Raw genomic sequence first — 15,740 nt, forward strand, 5'->3', positions numbered from 1 at the left:
CACTTTGCACAGTTCTTCATCCTGCACTTAGGAGATATTTGATATTTCTAAATTAGACAGGCAGATGCTTTGAGGTGAAGTGCCTGGTACATACTAAACACTCAACAACATTAGCTGTTATTATGATTATTAAGTGAGCAGAACTCCCCAGTTCGTGCTACTTGGTAAAAGAGGAAACAAGGGTAGGTTGGGCAGGGAGGGCAAGATTGACAAGTAAGAAGGCAAACATGGGAACACAGGCTGGTAAAGTGGCTCCTTTTGTTTACAGAGGGATAATTCAATGCAATGTAAGAATGAAGACTTTTATAATGCTGAGTTATGAGTTATTTTTTAAAATTTTATATTAAACAAAAAAGAATAAATAATTTACTCTATTTGATATTTGAAAAAAGTAGGTGCCAATCATTTGAGTCTCCATTTATGTCATTTATCTAAAGCTCATTTTCAAATACAGTTAGCCCTATTTAAAAAAGCTGCATTGATCCATTCAATTTGTGCTGGCCATTCTCATTCACTAATACCTCTGTATTTTTGTGTAATTCCAAATATCACTAGACTCAATGAACACAAATTCAGAAAGAAAATGCCCTACAAATTTCCTAAAAACACAGTTGCTCCTAAAAGTTAAGAAATGGGGATTAGTAAGTTGGTTTTATGTTCATTGACTTGTTTTCATTTCACCTGGAGAGAGCCATTGCTAATTAGTAGTTAAGTTAAAATTCCAAGAGCAGAATGCAGAGCCACTTGTCTCCAAATCCTCCACTGCAGAGAACAGGACTCCTCCTCATTTCACTAAGAAAATGTTCAAAGGCTTTTTGGATAGTCTCACCCAACTAGGGAATGGAAGACTGCTTATTTTCAAGGCTGCTTTATTCTAGTGGTTGAGGAGTAAACAAAGAGCACAGTAAACGTCTGGGAATGTTTTCAGAGGTGACACATAACAAACAGGGAGAAAATAGGCCTTGAGGCAAGATCTGATTTAACTACGCAAATGAGAAAAAAAAACATGCCACAATTCCTATCATTATTCCCAAGTTCTGCCACCACAAGCTGATGGCACTCTGACGTGAAAGGTACTAGTGCCAACAGTCAAATAAAGCTTTGGCAAAATTGAACACCACACAGAAAACTGAATATCCAACTCTCATTGGCAGGCCATTCATGGAAAACAAGTATGAAGATCAATGTGAAATCTTATTTTCTGAAGTACAAAGGCTTCTGTATACAGAACTTCCTACTATCCAAGCTATACTCTTAACCTGCTGCAAAACACCTTGTGGAGGCACATCTTACTCTTCACTAGCATTGTTCACTGCAATGCTTTCCAACCTCTGTTTGCACCAATGTTGAGATCAAGTTTTCTCCTATGTTTCCTCTGCCCCAATATCTTGAGAATATAGATGAGAGTTTCGCAGAAGTTCTAAGATGAACAAAGATGAGAATATCTCAAAAATATTTATAGCATAAGTAACATGGAGAAGTTCAAGCAATGGAGAAGAATAGCGACATATATTCATTCTACTCTGGATTCTGTGACATGTATATAATCAGTCTTAAAAGCGCAGCTTTAAAAAAGTTTTAAAGTTATGACTTTATTCTAAAATGCCGCCAAACCATAATAAAGACAGTGTACAATATATTACTTATGGAAGAAACTGATACCTGTTATCGCTTTGCTAGAATTTGGGCTTAAAAAAAAATAGTTGATAAAAGAATGGGTCAATTTAGTGGTGATTTGCCTCAAGGATAACTCCTCCCACTTCCTACACAAAATAAGCAATTACATTTAAAAAAATATAGTCAGAATTTTATGGAATCACATCAGTTTTTAATGTATGAATCAGAGAACATAACAATCACTATAAATGTAGCATGGTTATATATTTTAAGTCTCTAGTCCTATTTTCCTTAGTGTAGGCATAAAAGTTCTTAAAGGCTTAGAATTTACTCTTAAAATACTATAAAATATTACTATTTTCATGACAAAAGCAATTTATGAATTTATGGAAAGGGAATATTTATAAAATATGTTAGTAAAAGCACTGTTTATGTTTGTATAGCAACATTTAAAAGTATTCAAAGGTCATTCATTGCTAAAAATATTTAAAGCAAAATAAAAGGGAAGTTAAAAACAGCTTCACTTAAACTTGCAGTTTCTAAAATTTATCAGGACCCAAGAGCCTGGAAGTATCAAAGATTAAGTGGAAATCCATATTCAAAAGAGTTCTGTGGAATTCTTATAAAAAGAAGAGCAGGCAAAGGTCATCGGAGGACATTATTTTAGCTGAAATTCTGAGTATTATTCAAACAGGGGAGCCAATGCTTGGTATTAACAAAGTGCTGTTTTCTACTGCTGAGCTCAGATGACAGCCCACCTCCTACTTGCCAAAATTAGTGGATGAGAAATCATTTCATGAACTCATCCAAAAACATGAAATGCACTAATAAAGCTTTACTGCCATCCCTCAGTCATCACTTTGCTTGGCTAGGCTAGTGGCCAGCAGGAATATCTCCCTCTACAAAACTGTTTCAAAGTAATGACTTGGAGGAAGTGGTGTGCTGATACCATGAAAAAAAATTCCCTCAAACACAAAGATAGTTCACAAAGCATCTGTATATGGCTCAGAGGAAACAAACAGCTCAGCTCATTTCAACTCAAAAGAAACCCAAGAGACCAGTTTCCCTTGGCCATGGTTACACACATGCAGGCAAACTGAAGGTTGGCATTTATCCAGGGATTTTGATCCATGCCAAAAGGGATGATAAGTTATCCATCCTGAGGTCAAGATGGAATAAAGAAAATACACTGAAAGAGAATCATGTGTCTATAAGAGGATTTCACACCTTCCTCTTCACGAGACAGGGAGGCCTTGACCCCTGCTGGAATGGCAAGTCTGGCATCCCTTCCTGAAGCCACTACTAGATCAGAAGCTCACTCTGAGCCTCCAACACATGGTTTCTCCCCAGCTGAGGTCTTTCCACAGTCTTCCTTCCACAGTGTGGTCCTTAAGGAGCTAAGGAGGGAAGAGGATACCTAAAGCACTTGTTTGTCAAGCTTGAGCTGAAATACATCTAGAATCTTTAAGATGACCAACATTGAATTTTCCATTTTTGAGCATTTAAAAATATTCTTCAAATTAAGGGAATACATAAGCAATAAAGACCATGTTTTACCGGGTTTTGAAAATTATTTAGTTTTCTGTAAAAGCAGTTACTTTTCTGAGAGAACAGGTGGCAACTGCTACCAAAATTTCAAAAAGATCCTTATTTTTATTTTCAAATAACTTTTATTTGACAAGAACTTTGTCAGTAATGGTCTTTAAATTCTTTTCAATCCTGGCTTTGTATTGCTATTTTGAGGTGTTTCTTGCTAACTGGGTTAAGGAAGCCCAAAGAGCCCTATGGTTTTGGTCATCAAGGAAATTTGTCTCACAACTGATGATTTATTTGATTTTTTTTTCATTTTTTTTAAGAGGAAGACAGGAATTAAACCTTTAATATCTGAAACTTGTGTCATTGACCTTCAACTAGATAGTGAAGTTTTCAGTTCAGAACATTTAGGGCCCATGTTACATGTGGGGATAATTAAAATGTTTTAAGTGATGCTTTCTCTTCTTCAAGTGTTGACCATAATATTCAAGCTGGGTACAAGCAGCAGAGATTTTTGTCTGAGCTCAGTCCAAGCTCTGCAGTTTCTGCTGTTTGTCTTTCTAGGTGGCACCAGTCAGTCATCCTCTGCAGCTCATGAAACCCAGCATAACCTTTTGGGCTGATCTGGAAAAACACATTGAGCAATAAGGGTTAGAATACTTTGTGTTCAATGTTTCCAGTGCTACTCTCTGGCCAGGAGAAATACCAAATCATAGGCATCTGGAAAAGAGAGACAGCCCAGAAAGAATGATGATGTTACAAAGCCTGTGAGCACAGACCCCTCGTACACATTCATCTACCTGCTGTCTGCTTAATACTGAGCTATAGGCGTCGGAGCAAATGGTAATTTCTATCAATCATGACTCAAGAGCCGGTGTGGTCTTCAAGTAGCAATGGATTGACTTCCAGGGAGTGAAATGTCATTGTTCTGATCACCTTGTGGACACAGGGAGTGGTGAAAAGTTGAGTCCATGGCAGCATCAGAGAAAGAAGGAAGTGTGGTTGGTTGGAACGCGCACCCTGTGGTGGTGATGTTCTCCATTAGCATTTCCCAAAGGTCTCACACAGCCATAGGAAATTATTAGGAGGCCCTCAGCATCTCTCTATGTAGTTTAAATATCGTATTGTATTTTCTTGGCCAGTCCATGAATGGAAAGAAGTGAATAAAGATATCAGAAAATAGACAAACTGCAATATGACCTGATGCAGAGGTGGAAAGGGCGTGGTCTGGAAAGGCAGAGGTTCAATAAAAGCCTTTGAGGTTTCCTTTCATTTCCACAGTTCTTAGTCACACAATTTCCTTTGTGGATTTTAACGGTAACTAATAAGGCTTTGAAAAGGAATCGAATTGGTATGCTAGGTGGGAAATGACAAAGGTCATCTTGCCACTGCAGCAGGGTTACTTATTTTAACCTTTCTTTTATACTCTTCAAGTCCTCTTTCCAGAATAATTGAAAATCCCATAATTAAAAGACCTTCCTTTGTGCCCACATTCCCCTTCTGAGATCAACTAGAGCTGGGCTCACCCCAACCATGGTCAACTGGACCAGGCCAGCCAGGCCTCAGGCTGGAGAGCACGCTGTGAGCTGGTCTGTCCTGAAAAGCTCAGCACAGACAAGGAAAAGGTAATGCACAAGGCAACTCAGGTCCCTCCTTGTCTCAGAAGTATGAACTGAGGATCAAGGAGGGGCAGGCAGTTAGCACCAGGGAAACAAGAGCAGGCAAAAATGGACAGCCGAGCCAGTCAATCAGTGGACTTAGGAGGAGGGGAGATCTGCCATCTCCTGGGACTGAGGGTGCACCGTGGCTCTTCAGGTACCTGAACCACATCCTAGTCCCAATAATTCTAATAATATTAATACTAACAATAATAACAACAGTAATGATGAACATGTATTGAGCTCTTATTATGTGCTAAGGAGTGTTCTAGGTGCTTTTATAAGTATTATCAACTCATTCAATTCTCACAACCCTGTAAGATGCATCTGGGTGCTGCTGATGCTGATGAACAGACAAGTTAAGTTACTTGACCAAGGCCATAGAGCTTATAAGTGGCAGAGACATAATTTGAGCTCAGGTGGTCTGGCTTCATGCTTCTGCTTAGTCTGTGCCTCCCTGTAGGGCTAGTCCTGAGTCTCCTGTCTCCTTTATTGCCCATCTTTACAATAAAGCCCCTCCTATTAAAGTGGCCCTACAGAGGGTCTTTTACTCTTCTATTGTCTCACAATTAGCATTTTCCTTGGCTCCACTCATTATGAATCTTATTAACTCACACACACACACACACACACGCACACAGAGTTTTTGAGAAAGGGTCTCACTGTGACACACAGGCTGGCAGGCAGTGGTGGAATCACTGCAACCTCAACCTCCTGGACTCAAGTGATCCTCCTACCTCAGCCTCCTGAGTAGCTGGGACCACAGACGCATGCCACCATGCCCAGCTGTTTCTTTATTTTAGATACGGGGTCACACTATGTTGCTCAGGCTGGTCTCAAACTCTTGGGCTCAAGCAATCCTCCCACCTCAGCCTCCAAAGCATGAATGTAGTTTTGAATCCAGTTTTTGTTATCATTTCATGCCACTAAATATTCTTTGAAAGCATGACTTTTAATGACTGCATTATATTCATTTATTTATTTAACACTTACTTAATAACTTATTTATTTAACACTTAACATTAAGTAAGTGATCACTTGAGTCCAGGAGGTTGAGGTTGCAGTGATTGTACCACTGCACGCCAGCCTGTGTGTTAACAGTGAGACCCTTTCTCAAAAATAGTCATCTAGCTATCTCTTACTTTGCTTTTATAATTGTGCTAATGTCAATATCTTTATACACAAATCCTTGTGCACAGGTAGGATTATGCTATAGAATAAATTATAGAAACAGAAGTATTGGATCAAAGAGTTTGAACAATTTAAGTTCACTTGATACACAGTGCAAATGGCCTTTGGGGAAGGCCTAGACCCCCTTTGGCTACATAAAAGCTCCAGGGTCTGGGCATGGTGGCTCACACCTGTAATCCCAGCACTTTGGGAGGCCAAAGTGGGAGGATCACTTGAGCTCAGGAGTTTGAGACCAGCCTGACAGTACAGTAAGACCCTGTCTCTACAATAAATTAAAAAATTAGCCAGGTGTAGTGGTGTCTGCCTGTAGTCCCAGTTACTTGGGAAGCTGAGACAGGAGGACCACTTGAGCCCAGGAGGTCGAGGTTGCAGGAAGCCATGACTGCGCCACTGCACTCCAGCCTGGGCCACGGGGCAAGACTCTGTCTCAAAAAAAAAAAGAAAGCTCCATTCACCATACCCTTGACAACACTGAATGCTGCAGGTTTAGAAAACCTTTATCTTAATTTGGTTTCTTGAATGGGTCAGAATAATGCATACATTTAAACTCTATCCTCCTTAGTAAAATGTCAAAGGGTCATTTGCATATTTATTAAGAGCAAAACAGGCCTATGACCTACAGTCTTCAACGTTGAGACCACTGAAGTCTTAGAATGCTTTAGAATTTCAGAAATGGAAATTAGAGATCACTGAGTAAACAGCTTCAGTGAATATGTAAGATAACCAAAACTCAGAGAAGTTAAATGACCTGGGTAATATATTTGACTTGCAACTAGAATCTAGGTGTCTTGCCCTGTGATTCATTTCTTTAGAACAGATTCCTTCATTAACCTAATGGAAGCAACAAGCCATTGTTAGTGGGGTGAAAGTATAAGGAAAAAAACTGCACAAGAATATATTTGAAAAAGAAACTACAGTTGTTCTAAACTCTCTTTTATCTTCATAGTACCAAGTTAGAAAAAGTTATTTTATAGGCAAAAGTAAAAATTCACACCTAGTTACTACTTTATTTTCAAGATCCCTGCTAAAATCTACAAATAATTTTTTTCCTAGGACCATTAAATATTCAGCACGTACCCATTATCCTCTTATCCAGCCAACATTTACTAGGTCTATGCTATGGCCAGACCCTGTGCTAGGTGCTGTAGTGAAAGGGGGAAGAGTACCAAGGTAAGAAACGAGGGATTCATTTTAGGGACATGGGAGCAAATCATCACAGTGAGTGTGACTGGGCAGTAACGGGGTGCACATGACGCCATGGGGATGCCGGAGCAATGAACATGGAGGGCTTCACAGAGGAGGGGGCACGTGAGCTGTGCCTGTGCTTGAAAGCAGGGGAATAAGTGGATTAAGATAAAATAAGAAGAATAACGAGTGGAGGGGCAGGGCCCACTGGAGAAGGCTGCTGTCACATGTGGCTAAACACAGCAGCCCGGGAAAATGAGTGCTGGTGGGAGATGAGGCTGGAAAGGTGGTCTGGGATCAGGCAGTGTTCAGGAGTTTGGACTTTGCATGGAGGTGTTAGGACCCAAGTAAGCTGTTTAAGCAGCGATGCCATGGTCAAAGTGGTGCATTACCAAGCTCATTCTAATGGCAGTACGGGGAAGGACTGGAGACTCTGAAGGCAGGAGCTTTATCTGTGTTGGTACAGACAACCAGGTTGCAGGCTTAAATTAGAGAGAGGCAGAATAAATATGAAAGAGGAGATGAGTTTGAGTAATATATATTAGAAAGAAATAATAAGACATAGAGACTAATTAGATGTATGGGTGTCATTAATGAGATAGGCAAGGAAGGAGAAAGGCCAGGTTTTGGATGAAAGGGATTTGTACACATTGAGCTTGAGATCGAGTGAGGTATCAGAAAGTGAATGAAATATCCAGAAAGCGAATGAAAATACAACTGTGGAGATCAGGAGAGGTATAAGCAGAGTCATAGGTCTGAATAATTAGTATACAGCTACAACTCTCCTACCAATCTCCCCCTCCCCTCCACCCCCATCACCCACACACTTGGATACTTCCTCTTGTCTGTATATAGGTAGAACAGCACTGTCCACTAAAAATACAACGCAAGCCCCATGCATATTTTGCAATTTTCTAATAGCCACATTAAAAAAGTGATGTGGAAAACAGGTGACATTAATTTTAAGAATATATTTTATTTAACCTAATGTATTTACAATATCATTTCAACATTAAGATAAAAATTACTAATGAGATATTTTATATTGCCCTTTCATACTAAGTGTTTAAAATCCAATGTGAATTTTCCACTCATGACCCAGGCCATCTCAATTTGGACTAGCCACATTTCAAATGGCCCCTGCTTTGGACTGTGCAGCACTACACAGTAGCCTACCAGGGTGATGAGGCACCAACATGAACTTTTTTAGCCCTTGAAATTTGTGAAATTAAATTAAATGGAATTTAATTTTACTGATGAGAGAACAATGAGGAACCCTGCTGGGCCCTCCAAATCACTGCCGACCCCACCCTCCCTTCTCAGAGGGAGTGCAAAGGGGCAGTGTTACATGCTGTTGGAAGTTTGGGAGACATGAAGCATAGAAAATCATTTCCTCTAAATGTTGCCTTTTAGGTTATTAAATACCCTGACAGCAACCTGACTGAATTTAGAGCCATGAATTTGTTATCTCTTAATGTGGATATATATCTGGTCTCCTGATAAATTTCCTAAGGCTGTTCCTAAACTTCAAATATTTGCAAACTAACTTCATAATTTTGTCATGCCTACATACCACCAAAACTATATGATTTGTTTAATATTTTTATTTAACTCAACTAACCTAAAAAAATCTAAAGACATATTTAGTGTCATCCTAAGTAACTGTATCCATGAAATCATGAATTTTATATGTTATTGTACATTTTTTCTACTACACATTAAAACAAATACCTATTTAAATAAAGAACGTTTATCCATGTCTCCTAAAATCACCTCACAAACCACCTGTGGTATGATTATCAAACTTTGAAAACACTGTTCTTGGGGAAGGGAAAGGAAAGTAACACTATAGGATCCCCTCTCTGTGCCGACAGTGCTCAATGGGGTGCACCTGTCCTAACTCACCGAATCTCCACTCTCCTATAAGCAGGCTGATGGTCACTGCTACCCACTGGTTGTCTTCCAGGCTTGCATTTATTCTGGCTGATTAGCACTTGTGTCTGCCCCGCGGTCAGAAATTTTATATGGCAACCTGTATTAACTATAAGGAAATTCTTAACAATTTTTATTTTTGTTTTTAATTTGTGTGGGTACACGGTTTTTGTTTTGATTTTCCAGAGGTTACAGAGCTGGCAAGTCTGGGATTTGAGCTTTTACCTATAAACATCACAAGGCAGAGGCAACTACAACACCTACCATAATGCCCTCCTAAGAGGTGTTCTATTTTTGTTGTTGTTGTTGTTGTTAACAAAATTATTTTCAATTATAAATTATCTTAAAGCCCAAAGACTTTAAGAAATAAGAGTTGGTAAATTTCAATGATGGGGATGTGTAGCACCAAAATGGTTTAAAACAATTGTGTTATATATTAACATAAGTGCTTCTTAGTGTATTAAATAACAAGATCTAGTGGCTAGTCTAATAATTACTATAATTTCAAATGGTAATACATATAAACAATATTTAAAGATATCTGAAATTGTAGTGTGTATTAGTTAGTCTATTGTTGTGTAACAAATTAGCCCAGAACTAAGTAGCTGAAACCAATAAACATTTACTTTATCACAGTTTCTGTGGGTCAGAGATTTGGGCACAGCTTGGCTGGGTACCTCTGGCTCAAGGTCTATCACAAGACTGCATTCAAGATGTCAGCTGGGGCTGTGTTCCCATCTGAAAGTTTGGGGGAGAACCTGCTTCCAAGTTCACTCACATGTTGTTGGCAGGATTCATTTCCTGACTGGCTGTTGGTTACAGGTCTCCCTCAGTTCTCTGCACATGCGTCTCTCTATAACGCAGCTCTTAACATGGTAGCTGGCTTCCCTGAGAGTGAGCAAGAGAGTGAGAGAAAGCTCCTAAGAAAGAAGCCACCATCTTTTTATACCCAAATCTCAGAAGTGATATCCCATCCTCTCTGCCACATTTCATTCACCAAAAGTGAATTATTAAATCCAGTGCATATTCAGGAGGAGGGACTTATGCCAAGGCATGAATTTCAGCAGGTGGGGATCATTGGGGATCATCTTATAAGCTGCCTGCCACAAAATGAAATAAAACATCTATGAGCTCTATTGGTGATGGTGTCACAGTGCTATTAATGCTATTGCAGTTCGTTGGCTACATTCATAATCAAAGAAATGCAAAATTTCAGCTAGAGGTTAGTGAAAAAGAGGCACTAATTTTCCCATCTAGTTCATAGACTTCAGGTGAGAAAACCCCTGTGTTAAAGGATGCAGTCTATCTTGCACCATCTGAAAAATCAGTCTGGTGCTTTGTGGATGGGCACAGGGATTCCTCACATACCCCTGGAATCCACCATCTGTGGGCATTTACTGTGTTTGTGAAAGATTCTTAAAAAAAGAAGAAAAAAAAAAACGTGGTACTGCTAGTGCAGCTCAGAAATAGATCAACTTTGAAAACTTCCCTCACAGCTGCAAAAGGCAAATGTTTGGCACTAATAAATCAGAATTAGTGGAGCTCAACTAATAATGAACCTTTCATCTCCTCTGGGCAGGTGGTCACCAACTGAACTATGGGAGCAAACAGGCCATGGTTAGATGTAATAACCACATTTCTAATCACAGGTAGGACTAGAGCAGAAAGTGAGTGGAGGAGAAGTCTTCCTGCAAAATTCAAATCTTCTTAAACTTGCGGCCCTCTGAAAACATTAATCAAAATTGTGTTTCTAGGGGCTGGGCTGACCTCTGCTTATTACCTTTCCAGTCATAACCACTGCAGGTATTTTTCTTCCCGCTAGTGAAAAACAGCCTGGGATGCTATCAACAGGCCCCTATCAGAGAACCAGTGAACTAGGGCCACAATTATAGGTTTCAATTTTCCCCTTCTAGATGCCAATCCAAATTTGTCATCACCTGTTCACAGAAAGGCCTTCCGTGTTTCATCTTACTTGGGTGGAAATGGGGTGATATTCAAAATATTTAACAACCAATGAGGCACAGGCACTAACCAATTAGGACAACATAAGATGCTGGAGCAGGGTCCAGGGGCACCCTGTACTGTGCTGGCATTCATCCTTTAGTTGTTGAATTATGGGAGAAGTCTTAGGGGTTCTGGGGGTGTGCTCAGGGGGCTGAGGGTGATGACAATCCGCCAACTGGTTTTTAGGCATCTCATTATTTTAATAACCAGGATGTCTGCACCAGTGCACACAAGATTGAATATTCACTGTGGAGGGGGGCTGGGGCTGCTGCTCCCAAGGGCCCCCATGGAAGGCTACTGGTGTGGAAGCTGACCCCATCACCCTACAGCGTTCTGACAACCGGCACTATGGGGACAGAGCCCTGTCCATTTTTCTGAGCCCTGAGCTCAGGCCAGAGCCTTAAGGTCCTGGACCACTTCCAAGGCTTGCAGAACCCCTCACTCAGGTCTCCTGGGGGCGGCTGGCTGGCAGTCTCCCAGTTACCAGGCGCTTTCTGGGAGCAGCCAGGGACAGCTGCTGCCGGCTGGCATCAATGGGCTTCTGTGCAGCTGACGGTTGAGTGGAAGTTTCCTTGTGGGTTTGATGAAGGGCATGTTCTCAGTCTACAGGTGTCATACCACCCGAGTAGCCTCACCACTGTACAGGATACAGGCCTAAGAAAAGACTTGGCTCATGAATCGCCCCACTTCAAGGATTGGTTTAGCAACTTCCTGAGCTTTCTGAATGAGGTCTCAGGTTTTAGGCTTATCACAAAGGAGATCATTCTGCACGACCTCTTGGTCTGCATTATTTCACTGAAATGCCCGAGTTTGTTTTACTTTACTCCATGCTTCTGGAAAGCAGGCTAGGGGGACTCTGGACGCACACAGACCTGGGTCTGAATTCCAGCTCTGTGGAATGCATCACCACTTCACTTCACCTCTCTGAATTTCCACCTCTGTCAATGGGGCTCATGGGAGTGCCTGCCTCATAGGCTGGTGGAGGGTCTAATGAGATAATTTAAAGACAAATTTGATAACTGTTTTCTTGTAAGTTGAGGGAAAGATTAATTCAAAACTTTTAGTCTCAGTTTGGGCTAGGAAATGCCAGCGTTATTCCAGGGTACTAATACATGTATTTTAGAAATAAGATGCTTTTTGCTTTCACAAGCTGACTAAAAAGTAAAGACAAAAAAGTGACTTCAGAAGTCAAATGTAACTCAATGGTCTTACATGCTTAGATCCAACCCAGAAGAACTCAGGGTTCTCCCTCCTGAATGAAGATAATATGAAGTTGCATATTTCGATCCATAGTTGGCTGAACCCACAGATGCAGAGCTTGTGAATATGGAGGGCCAGTGGTATCTCCTTTTCTACAGGAAGACGGCATAGTTTATTTCATTAAAATTTGTAAAACTACATAATATCTGTTTCAATGACAAAAAGCAATTTCAATTATATTTAAGATGACATTTACATAAACATAAAAATTATAACCATCTCACAATACTCTCAACTACCTTGACATAAAAGCAGAGGAAAGCTTGATTTGTTAAGGTATTGCTTTTGCCCATTTTGTTTAAAAAAACTTCTTTTTCTTAAAATAAGAATTATGGAATCATTAAGTTTTAAGCAATAAGAAACAAAGTTCGAAGGAAGAATCCTGATTCTTCACTTCTGTTTACCCAAAAGAACATTCTCTCTCTGATTTCAGTCCCAGAAATCAACCACTGAACACATCACTATGCAGAGTCACATTCCATGTTTTTAATGGAAGTTTTAGAAGCTGCAGATGAATTCAGGAGTGATATTAAACCAAGACCATTAAGAAAGATGACTTTTTTCTAGTCATATAGAGTTGAATATAGGATTCTAACTCCTATATTCAGACACATATATCCAACCGCCCACTTGACATCTCCACGTGGCTGTCTGTCTCACAGACATTTCAAACTCACTATATCCCAAACAAAAGTCCTAGTATCTCCCCTCCACCACAAATTGCTGTACTCACAGCCCTCCCCATCTCAGTCTGATGGCATTTCTATTCTTACTACACTTAGGCCACTTCCTATTTTCCTTAACTCCTCTGTTCTGCTTATTATTTTTCAATCCAACTGCCAATCTTGCTGGTTCTACCTTCAAAATAACCAGACTGTAATTACTCCTCACCACCTTTACTGCTAACCCTTGTCCATGGCACCAGCATGTCTCACTGGAGTATTTCAATAGCCTCCTAACTGGTCCCTCTCTTCCACTCTTGTGCTTCCACAGTCTATTCTCAATACAGTGGCCAAAGGGAGCTGTTAAATTTAAAGTCAGATCATTGTCTCTTTTTGGATCAAAATCCTCCCCTCACTCCCAGACTCTGGGGGGAAAGCCAGAGTCCTACCATGACCAGCATGGCCCTCCAGGATCTCACCTCCGAATTACTGGCTCCATGTTACTCCTTGAATACGCCAGGCATGTTCCGCTTCTGCGTCCTCAGGCTTTCCCCATGTGTCTGCATGGTGAATTATCTCACCATTTTCTCCATGACAGCTGCCCTTACCAGCTCACCTACACCCATCCTCCACCACTTTGCTCTGCTCCTCCTTACCCCGCTAGACTTCTTTCTCCATAGCATGTATCCCTTCTAAATTCCTAATATACATCACCTAATATTTTTTAGGTTTATTGTTTTTTGTCCACATCCCTTAACTTGAATATAAGATCCACATGGAAGATAATAAATAAATCTGAATTAAGGGAAAATGCCAAACAAGAAAAACAAAGAGAAAAAACTTTGAAAACATCCAGTGTCCAAAAAAAGGCCTTATGATTTTCTTTTCTTTTTCTTTTCTTCCTTCCTTTCTTCTCTCTTTCTTTCCTGTCTCTTTCTTTCTTTCCTTTCTTTCTTCCTTTCTCTTTCTCTTTTTTTTTCCCTCCCTCCCTTCCTTCCCTCCCTCCCTCCCTCCTTCCCTCCTTCTTTCTCTCTTTCTTTTTTTTTTTTTTGAGACAGTCTTGCTCTGTTACCCAGGCTGGAGTGCAGTGGTGTGATCATGGCTCACTGCAGCCTTGACCTTGACCTGCTGGGCTCAAGTGATCCCCCTGCCTCAGCCTCCTGAGTAGCTGGAGCCACAGGTGAATGCCACCAAACCTGGCTAATTTTTAATTTTTTGTAGAGATGGGGTCTTCCTACGTTGCCCAGGCTGGTCTCGAACTCCTGGCTCAAGCAATCCTCAAGGCCATCTTGGCCTCCTAGAGTCCTGGGATTACATGCATAAGACATCACACCTGGCCGGGCCTTGTGATTTCTAATAGCAGGACCCATGTATTATATCTCATTTTTTAATTTTAATAATGTTTCTGGCATTTTGAAGAGAAACAACAACAAAGTAGGCCTGACACTTAGGAGAGGCCGCTGTTTACCCTGAAAAGACCCCTAAGAGTGGCATTCTTGGGGAGGGGTAGAACACTACATCAAGCACAGAGCGTTATCACAGAGGTCCCCAAATCTCCCTTTTATCTGGGAGCCAGAGGGATCCAACTCAGAATGTCTGAGTAAAAATTCACAAGAGGCTGTGAATCTACAAAAAAAACGCCATTTCTTTCCAGTGACCATGTCCATTGTCCAGAATATACCTTTCTGAGCTAATAGTACCCAGGAAGTTGACTTAGCATTCAGAATGTGGTTCAGGGGTGTTGGAATCAGTGCTAAGGATGGCTAACCCTTCTGAGGACTGCTTAATCCATGCCGTGGTGAGCCCTGATAATGCATCACAACAGATACTTCACAAAAGATCTTCATCCATACTTACCAATCCACACTCATGTCCACAAGATTCAGGACCTATTTTCCAGGCCAATACTGGGCAACCATTGGAAATTTTTCCTGTCTGCTCCATGAGGACCAGTTCATTGCCCACAACCTTTCTCCAGATAGGATGGATTAGCTTTCTATCCATAAAATTCCAACCATATGGCTGTGCTGTCTTCCAGGAATTACTTGGGCTCACTTTGCTGGAGTTCTGGAAGTTCCTCAAATCTTCAATCTGTTACTCTACTCCCATTAGGCACAGATCTGGCCTCTGTAGATCCCAGAGGGGCACCTACTTTCAGATTCCCAAGTCCCTGGGGCCCTTCAACATTTCCCCCTTATGTCACCAGTGTGTAGCCAGGGGCCTTGTTCTACACCCTCTACCATCCTTAATGAGCTACTTTGACCACAGACACATCACCTAAAGTCTCTGGGCCTTAGTTTCCAAATCTAAAAATAAAAGGATATAACTCTCTAAGGTCCCTTCTAGTTGTAAAAAATCCAAGATTATTTTTTACCTACCTCTTTAAGTTTTAAATGATGACAACAGCATCTTTCCTAAACTTTTCCTGAGGCCAGATGTTCCTGGCACTGAAGTAGAGGAAAAAAATAGTTTTTGAATAACCTAACATTTTTGCCTTTTAGAGAAAATTATCCTCTGGCCTTTTTAGTTCCCCTTCCCTTACAGCTACCTCCTTATGGACCCTTAAAGGAAGTCTTTAAAACATAGAGAGGCTGAGGCAGGAGAATCGCTTGAGCCCAGGGGTTCGAGACTGTAGTGTGCCATGACTGTGCCATGGAGTGAATAGCAACTGCACTCCAGCTGGAGTTGGGCAACATAG

At 40.8% G+C, this 15,740-nt stretch overlaps 1 protein-coding gene across 6 annotated transcripts in view; it reads right to left on the minus strand.

The window, feature by feature from the left end:
- WIPF1 (WAS/WASL interacting protein family member 1) overlaps positions 1-15,740 on the minus strand; it is a 122,896-nt gene that overhangs the window by 53,847 nt on the left and 53,309 nt on the right. Inside the window, exon 1 of one of the 6 annotated variants that reach the window (XM_063647628.1) lies at positions 12,333-12,354. The exons of 4 other annotated variants lie outside the window; for them this stretch is intronic. The gene's annotated coding sequence lies outside the window, so the exon portion shown is untranslated. Of the gene's footprint in view, positions 1-9,894; positions 10,001-12,332; positions 12,355-15,740 lie in introns of those variants that run through there. One more of the 6 variants, XM_054477660.2, reaches the window with a different exon arrangement.

Source organism: Pongo pygmaeus, chromosome 11 (genome assembly GCF_028885625.2).
Source record: "Pongo pygmaeus isolate AG05252 chromosome 11, NHGRI_mPonPyg2-v2.0_pri, whole genome shotgun sequence".
Lineage (NCBI taxonomy): Eukaryota > Metazoa > Chordata > Mammalia > Primates > Hominidae > Pongo > Pongo pygmaeus.